This window comes from Microchirus variegatus (assembly GCF_963457635.1).
Source record: "Microchirus variegatus genome assembly, chromosome: 3".
In the NCBI taxonomy this organism is placed as follows: Eukaryota; Metazoa; Chordata; class Actinopteri; order Pleuronectiformes; family Soleidae; genus Microchirus; species Microchirus variegatus.
In genome coordinates, this window is record NC_139804.1 from 4664386 (window position 1) to 4681885 (window position 17500).

General features: G+C 41.6%; 1 protein-coding gene across 2 annotated transcripts in view; it reads right to left on the reverse strand.

Moving 5' to 3' along the window:
• The window catches only part of bcl9l (bcl9 like), a 41306-nt gene that overhangs the window by 9255 nt on the left and 14551 nt on the right, over positions 1 to 17500 (reverse strand). Inside the window, exons 1-3 of one of the 2 annotated variants that reach the window (XM_083887113.1) lie at positions 3643 to 3702; positions 2734 to 2807; positions 1 to 62 (exon numbers count right to left, since the gene is read on the reverse strand). The exon at positions 1 to 62 is cut by the window's left edge and continues 356 nt beyond it. The gene's annotated coding sequence lies outside the window, so the exon portion shown is untranslated. Of the gene's footprint in view, positions 63 to 2733; positions 2808 to 3642; positions 3703 to 17500 lie in introns of those variants that run through there. The other variant, XM_083887112.1, reaches the window with a different exon arrangement.

Genomic DNA, 17500 nt, shown 5'->3' on the forward strand with positions numbered 1-17500 from the left:
CCGGTGTGGAGAATAGCTGTGCCCTTTTTCGTCAGTGGAGATCACATTTCTTACAGCCAACACTGGTGGTGAAGAAGGACAAAAAACACAGTATTTTAGACTAAAATTATGTATTTGGACCTTTAAGGTTGGACTAGACAGGATAGCTAGAAAAATAGATGAGTGGAGTCTTATCCCCAGATTTTATTTATTATAAGCCCCTCCCACCAGGCTTTGTTGTAGGCTAACGCTAACGGCGGTAAACAAGCTAATGAAGCTAACGGAGCTAACTGGTAAACGGTGCCTGGACTCCGATGCCACACCACGTAAACATGACGTCACGTGCGTCTTTTTCCAGTCAGTCATCATGGAAACGTGTCAACATTAACGCACATGCCGCGTTTCCATGACAAATGACCAGAAAAAGACGCACGTGACGTCATGTTTACGTGATGTGGCATCGGAGTCCAGGCATTAGGTGCATTAGCTCGTTTAGCGCCGTTAGCATTAGCCTACAGTCGAACTGGAGGGGTCTGTTTATTAAACGAAAAGAGCAGCACTACAAATAAACAGCGTACTGCGTATGTGTGCCTCTGTTTTTAAAGTTTAGCGTTATTTTAGAGACTCATTTTACAATCGGGAGTCACGTAAACATGACGTCACAGGCATCTTTTTCCAGTCATGCACCATGGAAACGTTTCAACGTTAATGCATGACGCGTTTCCATGACGACTGACCAGGAAAAAGATGTATGTGACGTCATGTTTACGTGCCACGGCACCAGAGTCTAGAGCGCCGTTTACCAGTTAGCCCCGTTAGCCCCCCGACACTTGAACTGGAGCGGTTTGTTTATTAAATGAAAAGAGCAGCGCTACAAATAACTAGCGTACCTGTGTACTGCTTATGTGTGCCTCTGTTTTTAAAGTTTAGCGTTAATTTAGAGACTAATTTTAACAATCGGGAGTCGCGTAAAAACATGACGTCGCGCGTGTCTTTTTCTGGTCAGTCGTCATGGAAACATGTTGTGCGTTAACTGCTGTAAGAATGCTAAAAATTGTGTTTTTGAATAAAAACAACCTAATAGGCCTGAAGATGTCTATCACATGACCATGCAGTGACACTGGGTGTGTGTGCAAGCCGGGGTAAACAGGAAGCCAGATATTTGCTTTGTCTCGGAAAGTACAACAAATGCAAAACATCTAATTGTAAAAAGAAAAAAAAAAAAAAAAGTAATACTCGACAATTTACTTTACGAGACTAATAACTACGAGGTGAAACTGAAAGTAAGTGTTTCGTAACAGATTATAAGAACCAATCAGGGAACTATGACATTGTTTCCAAAGATCAACAAAGCCCTGAAGTTGTCAAACAACAATGGAGCCAATATGAACAACATGCAATGTGTGTGTGTGTGTGTGTGTGTGTATGTGTGTATTACAGATGCAGCCTGAGGCTCATTATTAGGTTGTTTGGATGCATAGGCAGTAGTTGCCAATACTTGAAAAGCAACCTCACCACTGAATGGACCTGTACATGTTTTACTAAGATGAACAGCCAATTAGGAGCTCCCTCTGCCTTTGACTTGTCCTGTGATTGGTCAAAGTCTACCATAAAGGTTATTATGGAATTACTGATCGGTAAAGCCAAACATATGTAGCTTCCACAGCTTAATCTGGGAGTGATGCTAATTTTTGAGTGATTCGATTACAAAAACTCCTCGTATTCGTTTAATGTCCCATCTCGCGTGGCCTGTTCAGCGCAGGGATCATTGTTCCACACGGACCGCTTTAGCAGACGCACACCGCACAGCCGGATTTCAGCTAGCGAGGTGGCGGAGACGGAAACGGCCCGTAAAAGGCAGAAAATGTCCAGAAAGTGTGGGACCATTTCACGCTTCTGCAAGAAGCTAACAAGGTGCAGTGTAACCACTGTAAACGGCAACTAGCGTACCACAACAGCACGTCCTCAATGATTCAGCGTGTGAGCCGATAGCATCCAGTTGCTAATGCTTCCGGCACACGCTAACGTAAACGTTGATATTAGCTGATTTGATGTAGCTTACTGGGGCTAACGCTAACGGATATTTTCGCAATAGAGTCCTATTCCTCAATTAATCGAGTAATCATATTAAAAAATAAAATAAAAATAATAATTTTGACTTTGCGGCGACCTTGAGTGTCTTGAAAGGCGCCTTCAAATACAATGCATTATTATTATTATTATTTTGCATCCTTGATTAATCAAAAAAGGATTGGTTGAATACTTGCAGGTTTCAACATGACTCTCCCACACCGTTGTCGGCGAAACAATAGTTAGGTCAAAACGGCCATCGCTGCTGCCTGTTCAAAGACATCTACCCCCGATAGCATCCAGTTGCTAACACTTCTGTGACACACGCTAACGTAAATGTAGATGTTAGCTGATTTGATGTAGCTTACTGGGGCTGCCACTATCGGATATTTTCGCAATAGAGTCCTATTCCTCAATTAATCGAGTAATCGAATACCTTTTTTTTTTTTTTTTTTTTAAATTAAAAATAATAATAATAATAATAATAATTTTCCTCGATTAATTGAAAATCGGACTTAAAAAAAAAAAATAATTATAATAATTTTGCTTTTTGCATCCTTGATTAATTAAAAAATAATTGGTTGAATACTCGATTACACAAATTTTTGACAGCTGCAGCCCTACTAATTTTGTGGGTGACTGCCAACTCTTCAGGTCAGTGAACTCTCCAGCCTGTAAACTCACCTCATCTCACCCAGATGTTCAGCTGACGCGTTGCCATGCTGCACTGCAGGACACCTCACTGACCACACAAGGACCTGCGGGGGACAACGACAGAGTCATGATCACAGCAGCAAAGCCTTTACCTTTACATTCAGCGCTGTACGTCTGAGGTCAATATGAATGTCATTAGTAAAGACAGGAAGTGAGACACACAGACAGACAGAGAGAGAGAGGAAACCATAAGAGTGACACGACACAGACGGGTAACTGTCCCTTTAAGGGACAAAGAGAGCAAACACTGGAGTCGAGCCAGGGGGGAGTGACGCAATTCAGAAGTAGCTCAGCAGTGTTTAAGGTCCCTCCTCCCTGCAAAACACTTTACAAACCACAAAAACACCACACATTCCACAACACTGTCTGTAGCAATACCTGTCTCACCCTCCCGCCCTCGCTCGCTCGCTGTCTCTCTCTTTCTCTCTCACAGAAACTCTTCTTGGTTTCAGACTTTTAAGTTCAGACGCAGAGAGTCAAACATCTATTATTTATGACGGATTATCCTCAATAAAATGACGAGGTTGTCATATTTTAAAGGCCTTAAAGTGCTTTCTCACTGGCACACGCAGCTTTAAGAATGAATACTTCTGAGGTCAGATCCATAGCTGCAAGCTGACGCCCTCTTGACACCACCTGCCTGTGTCCATAACCCCCCCCCCCCACCCAACACGTCTGATTTTAACCTCTGCGACTGCGTCTCTCGCTCTCTTCCCCAGCGTTGAGGAATTTGTGTGCGGTCGACAAACTAGTTGTACACACAAGTTTTCTCTTGAAGGCTTTACACACACTGGAAAAGTTGTGCTTCGCGTTGCAGAGCATTAAAACAGATCCTCCAGTATTTGCAGGTTTCAACACGACTCTCCCACACACACACACCTGTTGTCGGCGAACAATAGTTGGGTCAAACCAGCCATCGCTGCTGCTGCCTGTTCAAAGACATCTACAGCCCCCCCCCCAGATATTTGGCTGACACGAGGCAGATCTCGTGTAAATATTTCCACTGGGGTTTCCATTTTTGGCCGATGACACACTCCCCCCCCCCCCACACCACTGTGCACAGTCAGGTCAGGTCAGCTGTCGCACTCTTACAAAACCATCTGTAGCGCTCACTCACCTTGACAGGTGATGGTAAACACGGCGCCGCAATTAGTCATTAACTGAACGCCGGCTCGAGTCGGCAACAGAACGGCGCCTTGTTCTCCGACCGTAGGGCCTCATCACTCATTAACTCGAGCGGGGACAGTCAGGCATCCCTGCTGTTGACTAAGTGTGACTCACTTGCTTTTGTGTCGCACAAAGAGGAGGTAGATTGTGTAATTGTGTTCTTGCGAGGCACTGACCTTAAGAAAAGTGGACAGTTAAAGAAAAAGATAGCTCCATCTACAGTGAACGCCACTGGTGGATATAATCAGGATTATAATCAAATTACTGAAGTGATTTCCACGTAACTTTGTGGCGGGGTTGGGGTACGGGCCAGGGAGGAACACACGGCCAATCAAATGTTTGGGCTCGCTTAGAAATGTCCTTATTTTTTGAAGGTAAAGCACTTTTTTTTTTCAATGAATAGAACAGAAATACACTAAACGTAAACGACTATTCCAGCTGCAAACGTCTGGTTCTTCATAGAATATGTACATAGGTGTACACTCTTAGAAATAAGGGTTCCAAAAGGGTTCTTCTACAAGGGCTGAGGTTCTTCCTGGAACCATTTGCTTCTGAAAAACCCTTTCCCAAAGAAAGGGTTCTTGGTTACACTAATGGTTCCAGTAAGAACCATTTTGATCCAGAGAACCCTTTAAAAACCCCATTTCCTGAATAAAGGGTTTTAAAAGGGTTCTTGACGGAACCCTCCAAAAGGGTTCTCCTATGAGGACAAGCCGAAGAACCTTATATGGTTCTACTTAGTACTTTTATTTCTAAGAGTGTATAGAGGCCCACTGGAAACAGTGTTCTAAAGGTACTTTGTGTTTGCTGATCACGTTCGGAGGCTATTGGATGATTAGAAAACCGTTGAAAACCCTTGTGCAATGATGTGATTTCAAGTGGGTCATCGAATTTGAATTTTCATCTCATATACACTGCCGTTCAAAAGTTTGGGGTCACTTAGAAAGGTCCTTATTTGTTAAGTAAAAGCACTTTTTTTCAATGAATATAACATTAAATTAATCAGAAATACACTCTATACATTGTTAACTATTCTAGATTCAAACGTCTGGTTTTAGGTGTATAGAGGCCCATTTACAGTGTTCTAATGGTACATTGTGTTTGATAATTGCGTTCGAAGGCTATTGGATGATTAGAAAACCCTTGTGCAATGATGTTAGCACAGCTATACGACTATATTTTCTCTTCATTTTACAACTCTTCTGATGAATAAAAGTGTGACTTTTAATGGAAACCACAAAAACATTGTATAGGTGAACAGTTGCTACGCTCCACGGTGAAGGTCTGCCATTCTGATTTCTGCATCAGAAATAGAAAATGGCAGTGATTTAAGAACAATGAACAGCAGTGGAAAAAGTTACTGGATCATTTTGAGTAGAATTTAGGTCTTGTAATATAATAAAAATAAATAAATAAAGGAGCAGAGAGGAGTGAATACTGAGTGTGTTCTCACTGCAGACAAAAGGCAAAGGTGACTGGGTATTCTGACCAGAAAAGGTCATATAATACCAAATTGGGCAGCAAGTAATTATATTTTTATGATCTATTCATCTGTAGATTATTTTCTTGATCGATGGATTGGTCCGTAAAATGTCAGAAAATGTTCGTCTACAAAGAACATTTTTCATTTTTTAATGATTTCTTTGTTATATGAAGCAAAGAAAATGAACAATAATCACATTTAAGAAGCTGGAAAATCTGGCAACTTGTCTTAATTATGGAAAAAAAACAACACTGAAATTGATGATCGAAATATCTTAATTTATAAAAGTAGTACTACTTTAGTGATGTTACAACAACTAATGTTGTTTCTTGACCTTTTGTGAAACAAGGAACTTAATGCAAGTACCGGGCTGTTTGGCGTGTTGTTTGTTTTAAATTATGTGGCGCTGTTTACTAGAGATGCAACTAATGATTATTTTCGTAGTCGATTAATCTGTCGATTATTTTCTCGGTTAATCGTTTGTTCCATGGTCCAAAAACGTTGATCAGTGTTTGTCAAACCTGGAAATGACGAAGTTCTCCAATGTCTCGCTTTTGTCCACAAACCAAAATGATTCAGTTTTAATGATTTTTCTTTGCAAATATTCACATTTAAGAAATCAGAAATCTTGTTTTAATCATGAAAAAAAAGCTTCAAACCGATTCATCGACGATAGAAATATTTGACGATTAATGTAGTAATCGGTTAATTGTTGCAGCTCTAGTGTTGACAAGCCTTCAAAAATGATATCTCAATATCTCAAGAACCAGTTTGCCAGAGAAAAGTGTTTTTGAGGCGCTGCAGACAGGCGACCACGATAAAAACATTTTTTAGTTTTAGTCAGACCTCGGACAACAAAACGTCAAGTTCGGGACCACGACATAATTATTGAAGAGCTAACAAGGTAAATAATGCATTTAGATTGGGATCTGGACACACCTGGATTACATGGAACCAATCTTCATTGTATTTAATATGCAAATTCATAAGACAACTGGGTGGAGCCGTCACGACTGGGGCGCGTCGGCGTTCTTGCGTCTATTTGTGCGTCATAAAGATCGATATGGTGTCACTTTGCCGTCATCATCATACCTCGAATTACATTCACTGTGATTCAATGGTGTAAAACCACACACACACACACACACAGGGTACAATACTACATGATGAACAGTTGAATGGGGGTGCCATCATTTTTTCTTCTTCTTCTTCTTCCGTTTAAAACGGCGTCCATTAATCTGGCAAAAGCTGAAGGACCGTGACTACAATTAATTGATGTCATCTGCATTCATTATATCCTGACCTCGACACGCGAACACAACAAAGCAACTAATCTTGAGAAATGATTAGTGCTTAATTATGATGACATTTGAATGATGAATTTAATTAAATCAACCTGGCTGCTGTTCCATTAGCTTGCAATAAAAAAAAATAAAAAAATCAAGGTTGTAAAATCAGACTTAATGTCCCTTGAGGCAAGCGCTCACTCTCTCCTCACACATACGACCAAATCCTTTCAAACACTTTCTGCAAAAGCAGGTTTAAGCATTTTGTAATCCACCTCTCACTGCAGCTTTTTTCTGTCTGGCTTCACAGGCTGGAGCTTTTTCCTCACTGAACAAGGTCTACGCTAGGGTTTATTCTAATGGTTTTTAAAACTTGGCACCATGCATTTGTTCCCCGTCTTCCACTTCTTCGCTGGGAAAAGGAATGGAGGATTAAAAATAACAAAAAAACCTTTCTCATCCAATTTCAGGTGGTAAAGGCTTCAGGGCGGCGTGAAACAGAATGAGGAGGAGGAGACGTAATGGACGGACGGATCGATACATGAAACCTGATTAAGACCGAGGTCTCGCTGTGCACTAGTGCATAACACTGGCAGTGTTTGGAAAACACCAGTTCAGCTTGTTATGTAAAGGGCGCTGGCTTCTGTGACTAATCACACATACCTGGTGTGTGTTCACAGACTGACTAATCAAGGCCACGGCAGAGCGCGCACACACACACACACACACACACACACATTCTTGTACTTGCGGCATACTGAGGACCAGCATTTCCACTCAACAAAAATACAAACGCACAAACTTGAAATGGTGAAAAAAAAATACAATGTCATGACCCAATGACAAACCCAGTAGTCCAGTGTCACTTGGCCACTCCTATTGACTACAATCTCAGATTGATAGATTTATTGGTCAATATGCGTGACCAGTACACAGACACTCCTTTATGGTCTTGTCAATAAAAGGGCACACCAAAATGTGGACTTTTGTCACCTGGCAATATGCCACAGATGTCACAAATCACGAGGGAGCGTGCCATTGACATGCCGAGTGCTGGGTTGAACGTTTACAGCTGTGGCAACACAACTGAACGTGCATCATTCCACGATCGACAACCTGGTGATGTCCACGCGTCGCCGGTGTAGCGCTCTGCGTGAGGCTAATGGTGGACACACACACGTTATTGAAGTTTGTGAACTTGGATCATCGACCCCCATCGTGTTCTTCCTGCCATTACTCCAGGACTTTTGTTTTGAAATTCAAATTAAAGCCACTTTATTGATAAAGTTGTACTGTTGTTTTTGGACAGTTACTCTGTTTTGTCACAATAACTACAAGTTTTTCTTTGTGCGTATATATTTTTACAAATATCTACTTCATGATTGACATCTACAAAGAGCTACTGGGTGCAGTACCATAAAATGTCTGCAGGTGGCACCCCACGAAAACAGGTTTTTGTACCAAATTGAGGACCTCTGTTAAAAACAGAGAGTATAGCATGTTTAAAACCTTAGGAAGTGATTTCAATGAAAACAGAGTGAAGGCCGGCAAAAATGTCCTCACTTCGTAAAAATGACCTCACTTTGTTGGTTAAAATCCCTCACTGGTCCTCAGTATGCAGTAAATACAAGAACAAACACACACGCTGACTCACAGCTGACCAATTACTGTTAAGCCCGCGTAATAGAAACCGTGTCAATCATTTCTCGCATTACTTATAGCTTGAAATACATAATTAGAGGCAAAGCTGGGTAACACAAGAGTCATGCGTTTACTCAAAGGCAAAGAAAAACAAAGACGGGGAAAAAAAACAAGTAATGCTGTTAACGGCGGTTAACCAAAATCCATCAACTATCGATATGTTATTTCGGGGGAAAAAATGGCTGCAGTCACAGGAAAAGCCAAATTGGTGGACCTCTAGCACATGAGATCAATTTTCTAAAATCGTGTTCCCTTCTAGAGGAAAACAATTAAGGCAATTATGTAGACATTATTGGTCCATAAAACGTCCGAAACTGTAGAAATATATTGATCAGTGTTTGTCAAACCAAAGAAACCAGAAAATAATTACATTTAAGAAGCTGAAACGATCCAAAATCTTGTTTTAATAATGAAAAAAAAAAACTCAAACCGATAAATCTTATCAAAGTAGTTGACGATTCAATTAGTAATCGATTAATAATCGATTATTCGTGTCGTTTTTCAGCACTACATTTAAAGGGACATGGACAAGGGCGATTAAACTGCCATCATTTACTGTTCAAAATCACTGCTAAAATATGACGACAATCCATAAACCTTAAATATCACTAAGCACTACTGACTTAATGTTTTGAAGAGGAAGTTCCCCTGCAATAGTCTGCAATAATCATGTCAGCTGTGTGGAATTTTTTAAAGCTAAAAGTAGAAAAAAAAAAAAGCTAAAAAGAAATTGAATAAGAAGCAGTATTTTTGTCCGAGTCATGTGGTGGGCTATTTATTTTTTTAAGGGAGAATATTTATTATCACTATGTTTAAATAAATACTAATATTCAGACTGATATTCCTACCCATAAAAGAGTTGTGATACCGTTACCCAACACAGTATCAAAACTCAGTCATGTTGACACATCTTGTCAACTTGTAGAGCTGAAAAATGGCCTTGTTCTGCATTAAAAGACAAACAATAACTGAAAAAGTTAAATTCTAGTAATATTTTTTAAAAGAAACTGGAAAGCAGCACTCTTTGTTTTGCTAGTAATTCCAGTTTGGATTGTAGAACTTTAACAGGAAATGATACAGTTTTAAACGCAAACGTTCACAGTAACTTCATTCATTCATGCATCTGCAAAGTCATCTCTCTTTCTGGACAGATATTTGAATAAAATGGAAACTTTGTGGACTGACACTGACTGGAGCAGTGTTCTCTTATTTGCGTTGTCGCTACTGCGCGTAACGCTATGAAAACTACACTCTCAGCCATGTTGATTCAGTTTTATGGTTGTGAAGTGAACTCGGGCTGCAACTATTAGTTATTTCCATAATGTTGATTATTTTCTCGATTAATCGAGTACTCGCCAGGTCCGTAAGATGTCGTCCTTGAACGTCTTGTTTTGTGGGTTAGGATAGGGCAAAAAGCACTGATAATAATCGATAATTGGATCATCGTTGCAGCCCAAAGCGAACGATTACAAGGTAGAATTGTTAGCCTGTCCTCAGTAAAGACACGCCAGAGTAGATATGTTCACAAGTCAGAAGAAAACCTCTCCCTTGAATCTGCACCGTCTCACACAAATGTCTTCAAATAAGACAGGAGAGATAATTGATGTTTACGTGGACCAAGTGGTATCAAACAAGCTTTTTGCCTTCATGCTCCAGCCTTCACACCAAACCATGTTGTGAACCTGAACGACCCAAGGCTTTCTCCCACTGCATTTGTCGTATATAAACGGCAAAAATGTCCGCATCCAATCTCCCAGAAAACAACTTTCTTTAGTCTCAGCCACCACAGCTTCACACTCTCGGTTTCTGTTGGTCTGGTTTAGCAGTATTGGCATGTCCGCCAGCAGTGAGCATCTGTCTCAGGTCTCTGTGTGAGACATGTAAAGTGCTTTGTTTGTGCAATGGAGTGTTGTGTGGTTTATGAAGTGTTTATCTTGTGAACAAATTAACACGTTGTTGTCCATTTTCCATCCCTTTGTCTTTGTAGAGCTTTAAGTGCCAGACGAGGCATTGGCAAAGGGGGTCATGTTGTGTTTTCTTTTCCCCTTTTGTGTACAAACAGCTCATTTATTGGTTGGAAACCGAGTTTTCCCGATAACGATTTGAAGTATTTTGTTTGTGTGTTCTGTTTTTCCAACTTTCATCCATCAATCTCAGCTGACATAGGGCGATAGGCGGGGTACACCCTGGACAGTTCGTCAGTCCATCGCAGGGACACATATAGAGACAAACAACCATTCACTCCCAAAATTAATTTAGAGTGACCAATTTACCTAATCCCCATATTGGATGGGGGTTTTTTTGGACCATGGGAGGAAGCCAGAGAACCCGGAGAAAACCCACGTAAACGTCATGCAGAAAGGCCCTTGTTCCAACCGGGGCAAAAGTCAACCCGGGCCTCGAACCCCAAGCTTGATCCAACCTGCAGCTCGAAACCTGGGGCTTCTGTGCTGTGCCAGTCTCAGCTGACATAGGACGATAGGTGGGGTACACCCTGGACAGTTCACCAGTCCATCGCAGGGCCACATATAAAAACAAACAACCATTCACTCCCACAGTCCAATTTAGAATGACCAATTTACCTAATGCCCATATTGCATGCTTTTTTTGGACAGTGCGAGAAAGCCAGATAACCCGGATAAATCCCACATAAACTCCATGCAGAAAGGCCCTTGTTCCAACCAGTGCACGAGTCAACCCGGGCCTCGAACCCCAAGCTTGATCCAACCTGCAGCTCGAACCTGGGGCTTCTTGCTGGAAAGGCAATTGTGCGAACCACTAAACCACCCGTGTGGCCCTCTTTTCCAACCTCGATCCATCCATTATCTACCGCTTAATACTCCACCAGAGGGTCGCAGGGGGTGCTGTGCCAATCTCAGCTGACATAAGGCGATAGGCTGGGTACACCTTGGACAGTTCGCCAGTCCATCACAGGGACACATATAGAGACAAACAACCATTCACTCCCAGAGTCAATTTAGAGTGACCAATTTACCTAATCTCCATATTGCATGGGGTTTTTTTGGACCGTGGGAGGAAGCCAGAGAACCCGGAGAAAACCCATGTAAACTCCATGCAGAAAGGCCCTTGTTCCAACCGGTGCACGAGTCAACCCGGGCCTCGAACCCCAAGCTTGATCCAACCTGCAGCTCGAAACTGGGGCTTCTTGCTGCAAAGGCAAGAGCGCAAAACACTAAACCACCCGTGTGGCCCTCTTTTCCAACTTCCATCCATCCATTATCTACCACTTAATACTCCACCAGAGGGTCGGGGGGGGGGGGGGGGGCAGAAAGGCCCTTGGTCAAACCCCTAGCTCGATCCAACCTGAAGCTCAAACCCCAAGCTCAAACCTGGGGTTTCCTGCTGCTAAGGCAAGAACGCGAACCACTACACCAACCGTAGTATATTTTAAATATACTTATAAATAAGAAGGGGCGCCAGATGCAGAAGTGACACGCAAAAAAGTTGGGCTGAACATTATTCTGTCATCATAACTTCCAATGTGTTACTCTCATAATGAGCTTTTAATGCCAAACGCGACAGGAGTCGGCCTTGTTAAAGCAGATGGACATATGTTAATACAACACGTCGCTATTATCCAATAAACAGATGTTCTCCATTACTTTTTTTTTTTTTTTTTTTTTTTTTACTCGTTTGGCTTTTTCACAAGTTGCCCGGGAAACAAGTAGGTCCTTGTCAGACACATCTAATCACTGTTCCAGACAAATTAGGGGGAAATGATTCAATGAGTTTTAATACGCAGCACATGGTTCTTCACAGGATATATAGAGCACATACATTTAGGGACACAAGTACATAGTGCATAGCATAACAAAGCAAAGATAAACCTGCCAAACACACACACACACACACACACACACACACACACACACCTTTGCATTCCTTCAGCATCATTGGACACAAACATCACTGTTCTGAGTAAGCCCTGGAGGGTTGATACATGATTTACATACATCAACCAAATGCTATTTGTCTTTCAGTTGTGGAAAGTTGAGATGTTTGGCTTATTATTTCCCAGGTGAACACACAGATATGTTGTAGTCTTGTGACTGTAATAATGGGACAGGCTTTTATAACTTTGTGTGTGGGTCAGTTTACAGTAAGGGGTTGAGCTCCTGTTTAGTCCCAGTGGGTCACATAGTACTTTGTATTTTTAGAAACTGTGCTCGTATTAATAGAACCCAGCAAGCCCAGAGAAGTCAGGGCCAACGGTGAGAACAAAATACGAAGGCGAGTACACAAACACAAATGCCACAGCGCTGCTCTGCGGATCAACACCAGTAAACACTGAGGCCAAAGTGTTTAACAGTACTGATGAATGAGTAATGTGTGTGACGCCGGAGAGCGCACAGTTACACAGAAGTTGCACAGTTGAGAATTTTGAGAATCGGGCTGGTAACAGACTGCATTTGCACATGGCGCCAGCACAAATGAAGCCGCAGAGAGGGGAAATTAGTCCTTCACTCTGCAGTCGGACTGAGCACAAGGCCACAGCTAACACAATAAGGACCGCTTGAAAAATAAAATCAAAGAAAGTTGCAACTTGTCCTTGCAAGGTTTACTGTGTTCCTAAGTTTTTATTAACAAGGACATCAACGCAGGACATTTTAATTTCAAGTTGTTGATTCATTATTTAATGCTGCACGAAAGTCACTTAAAAATGCAGTGAGTAACTTTTGTTTGATGGTATTATTTGGTATTTTTAAACCGATATGGTGGTTTTGTTTTTGAAAAAAAAGTCAAATATTTTCAAGGGATCCTTGTTCAGCGCGATGCCGACTATTATGATGGCAAATTTCAAGTCATTCCGAGATAGTTTTCGTTTTGTTAGAAGAAAGTCAGCTCACTGTCAAAGTGCATCAGGGAAAATTCCTGAATTTAAAAAATTCATTAAAATTATTCCTTAAGAGGTTTGCAAATGTTTTCAAGGGATCCTTGTTCAGGGTGATACCGACTATTATGATGGCAAATTTCAAGTCATTCCGAGATAGTTTTCGTTTTTGAGAAGAAAGTCAGCTCACTGTCAAAGTGCATCAGGGCAAATGGATCATTTCCTGAATTTCAAAAATTCATTAAAATTATTCCTTAAGAGATTTGCAAATATTTTGCTAAGAACGCTGTGTTTATTGTAATCTCGGGGCTCAGCGAGATCTCTGAAAATCCCGTAATAGTTACGTAAACAGCGGTTCTCCTGAACGGCCGATCGTCCTGCTCCGGGCACTAGTCCGGGCACTAGTCCGGGCACATCCGGTTGCGTACATTGAACCACAGAAGAAGAATAACGTCCGTTGTGGAGGTGTTTCACGAGCGACAGGGTCTTCTGACTCTGGGTCAAAGTCATAAAAGGGACGAGCTATTTTTAAACATTGTTAAAACATTGTTGTTTTGATAATGAGTAGCAGTGCATCTACCGTTCCAGAGGGGGGAGCTACGCTTCTGAGAGCCGGTGTGCTGAATAGTACTGGCCAATCACAAGACTCTGTCTTCTTGGGGTGAAAGTTCACTCTGAAACATCGCGGCTGACGAAAAGCGTCAGAAAAGAGGATTTCAATCTGCTCGTTTACAGCAACTAGGAGGTTTTTGACCATAAAAACAAGTTAATGTATGTAAGTAGACCTCCATAACTAACATATATGTGCAACAGGACCACTCTATGTGACCTTTAAAAATCCTGAAAACATGCGATAGTCTCCAACATTTAACAAGCAAACTTCTAAGATCTCAATATTTAACAGAGGAGTCTGGTGTATTTAGCGGCAGCACTGCCGAAAGCTGCCGATCGTGAGCCGAATCACGACCCAGTCAGTTGTATTTCAGTGCAGTGACGATCATGCAGGAAGTACTGAACGAATCTTTTTAATTCACTGATTCTAATGAAAATAACTGCTTTGCCTGGCACTAGCTTGTGTCGCGTATGGCAGTTAAGTGCAGCCGTGCTATGACGACCCCCAACGTTACGCTCACTGTGTCTCAATTCAAGGCCTGTATCATTCAAAGAATGCATTCAAAGCCTCACTGCAGCAACAAGTGGAACATTTCCCTTTATATTCCAAGTTTAATGGTGGCCAACGACGTCAAAACACACTTCAGCTGAATTCAAAAGCAAACAGCGCCACATTTTTTTTAAAAGCTTGACCTTTTGTGAAAGAGTTAGAAACTCCTTCTACCACCACATGAAGGTGGCCTTCGTCAGAGGGAGCGACCGCTTCATTGAGCTTAACCTCGTCTTCATACATTTCATGTGCTACAAACGTTAACATGTAGGCAACACTATGCTTTGAAACAACCTGCTGAAGAAGAAGAACGGAAAAAAACACCTCCGACAGGCTTTCACTCGCCTGCTTTTGTGTAGCGCTCTGTAATGTGGGTTGCACGGCTGGTGTAATGACTCCCTTCATGTCCGCACAAAAAGGTTTCAAACAAGCCCAAAATTGTCACCCTTATCACCGCCGGCCACTTCCCTCTGAGCTAGAACTCGCACATGCACATTTCAGTGAGTTCCTGCCGGTGGTGAATTTACCTAACGATAAACTAGCCTACGCTGTTCGGGGGCCGACAGCAAGGGGGTATATCCGCGAACTTGTCCAATCCTCAACTTTCCAATATACCCAAAGTATACGCACTACGCACACCTGCCACTAACTGTTTTAATTAATTATTAATAAATTCAACAAAATAACTGTTAAATATTATGATATAATGCTGACTACACTTTATCCATGTTCAAAGTATCCATATAAACTCGATATTGAACACAGAATACCTGAACTCATAAATTTCTCTCTAGTTTTTGATAAAACTAGTTAACCTATTATACCTTGTTAAATATTATGAATATTAAAATGCTAACCACACCTGCCATATCTTCAAAGTGTCCAAATGTCATGAAAAAGCATACACTATGTTCAAACTTTCCATTCAATGCATTAATAAAGAAATGGAGGCTTAACTATTTTGTATATGATAATTAATACATTTATATTATAATGTAATAAATATTATGAACAAGTGCTAAATAAACCCATGATATCCTCAATGTGTCCAAATGAGCTCAATAATAAAGAAACTATTTTTTCTGTGTTCACTAATAAGTTAACCAGTTAACTTATTATGTAACTATTACCAATCATAGCCAAAATAATAATGATTGTACTTGTAGATAGTTTTTACATGAATCATTGTACAAAATTTGAAGGCAATATCTCCATCAGTCTGGAAGATAAAGCCAGAAATGTGTTTTTAGCATAATAAATAAATACATTTGCTAATTAATAATAAAGTTACAAAGATGGGGATAATTCTCAGGTGGTATGTGATGCCCATGCAAAATTTGAAGCCAATACCTGCAATACTTTGGAAGATACAGGCGAAAATATGTTTTTTATATCATTAATTAATTAATTTATTTATTTATTTATTAATCACCTATGACCTATGGTCATGAGCTTTGGGTTATGACCGAAAGAACAAGATCCCGGATACAAGCGGCTGAAATGAGTTTTCTCCGCAGGGTGGCGGAGCGCTCCCTTAGAGATAGGGTGAGGAGCTCTGTCACCCGGGAGGTGCTCGGAGTAGAGCCGCTGCTCCTCCACATCGAGAGGAGCCAGCTGAGGTGGCTCGGGCATCTGAATCGGATGCCCCCTGGACGCCTCCCTCGGGAGGTGTTCCGGGCATGTCCCACCGGGAGGAGACCCAGAGGAAGACCCAGGACACGCTGGAGTGACTACGTCACCCGGCTGGCCTGGGAACGCCTTGGGGTCCCCCCGGAAGAGCTGGAGGAAGTGTCCTGCGAGAGGGAGGTCTGGGCGTCCCTTCTCAGACTGCTGCCCCCGCGACCCGGCCCCGGATAAGCGGTGGAAAATGGATGGATGGAATTTATTTATTTATTAACTAATTAATTAATAATAATGGTAGACAGCTCAAAATCATTAGGGATCATCTACAGGGGGTATGTGTGAAAAAATGAGAAAATTGAATCTCAAACGCCTTTCCAGTTATCGCGTTAACGGCTAAAATCTGCGGACGACGACGCGCGAGACCGAAGGAGGTTATGTTTTCACTGGAGTTTGTTTGTTCGTCTGTCTGTCTGTTAGTTAGCAACATAACTCGGAAAGTCACGGATGGATTTGGACGATTTTCAGGAAATGTCCGCAATGGGATCAGGAACAAGTTCTTCAATTTTGGGCATGATCCGTAGACGTTATCACTGGTTACAACACTCGCCGTCTGACCATAACGTTATCACTGGTTACAACACTCGCCGGCATGATGTATTTTTTAGGCATTGAGCTGCCTTGGCGGAGGTCTGCGCTCTCCGGGTGCTTTTCTAGTTTTTGAGGCATTAACGTGCATAAAAACACTTCAAATGTGGCTCGGTGGTCCGGTCGGCGAAAAATGCGATATTGGCATAGGGCACGAACCCCTTCATAGCCCCAGCGCTCTACAGCGCCCCCAGAAGTCGGGTCACGGTCAGACAAAAGAGGTCGGATTGGGATGGAATTTATTAGTAAATTTATCAGGCTTACGTTAAAGTTTCTTGAGGAAGTTTTCGGGAATTGACGCGAGAAAAAGTGGCCAAAAGTGTGTTGAATTCAAAATGTTGGATTTCGTTCTATCGCGTCTAAATGGCACATAGTTGTTCCAATTTTAACCAAACACTGGTACACTTGCTGCTCAACAAAAAACAAAAATGGCTAGTCTACGCATTTGAACGAACTCGTCCCAGCACGTTTGAGCTAGCCACGTCAAACTCGGTCCATATGTTCTAGACAAGATAATGATTAAGAGTTATCAAAGGATTTTCTCTCCATCAAAAGGTGTGGCCTCAGCGCTCAGACAAATTTGACGTTAAAATGGCAGGAAAACTACTTTAAAATTCCACTTTTTGAAAGCTTTAACGTAAACAGAACTACATGAAATGTCTCACAGTTATCGGATATGATGAGGTGCGTGGGTCGAGGGCCCTATCATGACTGCATACAGTTCTAGTTTAGATTGAGTCTAAACTAAGACTGTATGAATCTCCGAGTACGCAACAAAAACTCTCCACAGGTGAGTAACGTCGAAATATAGAAAACTA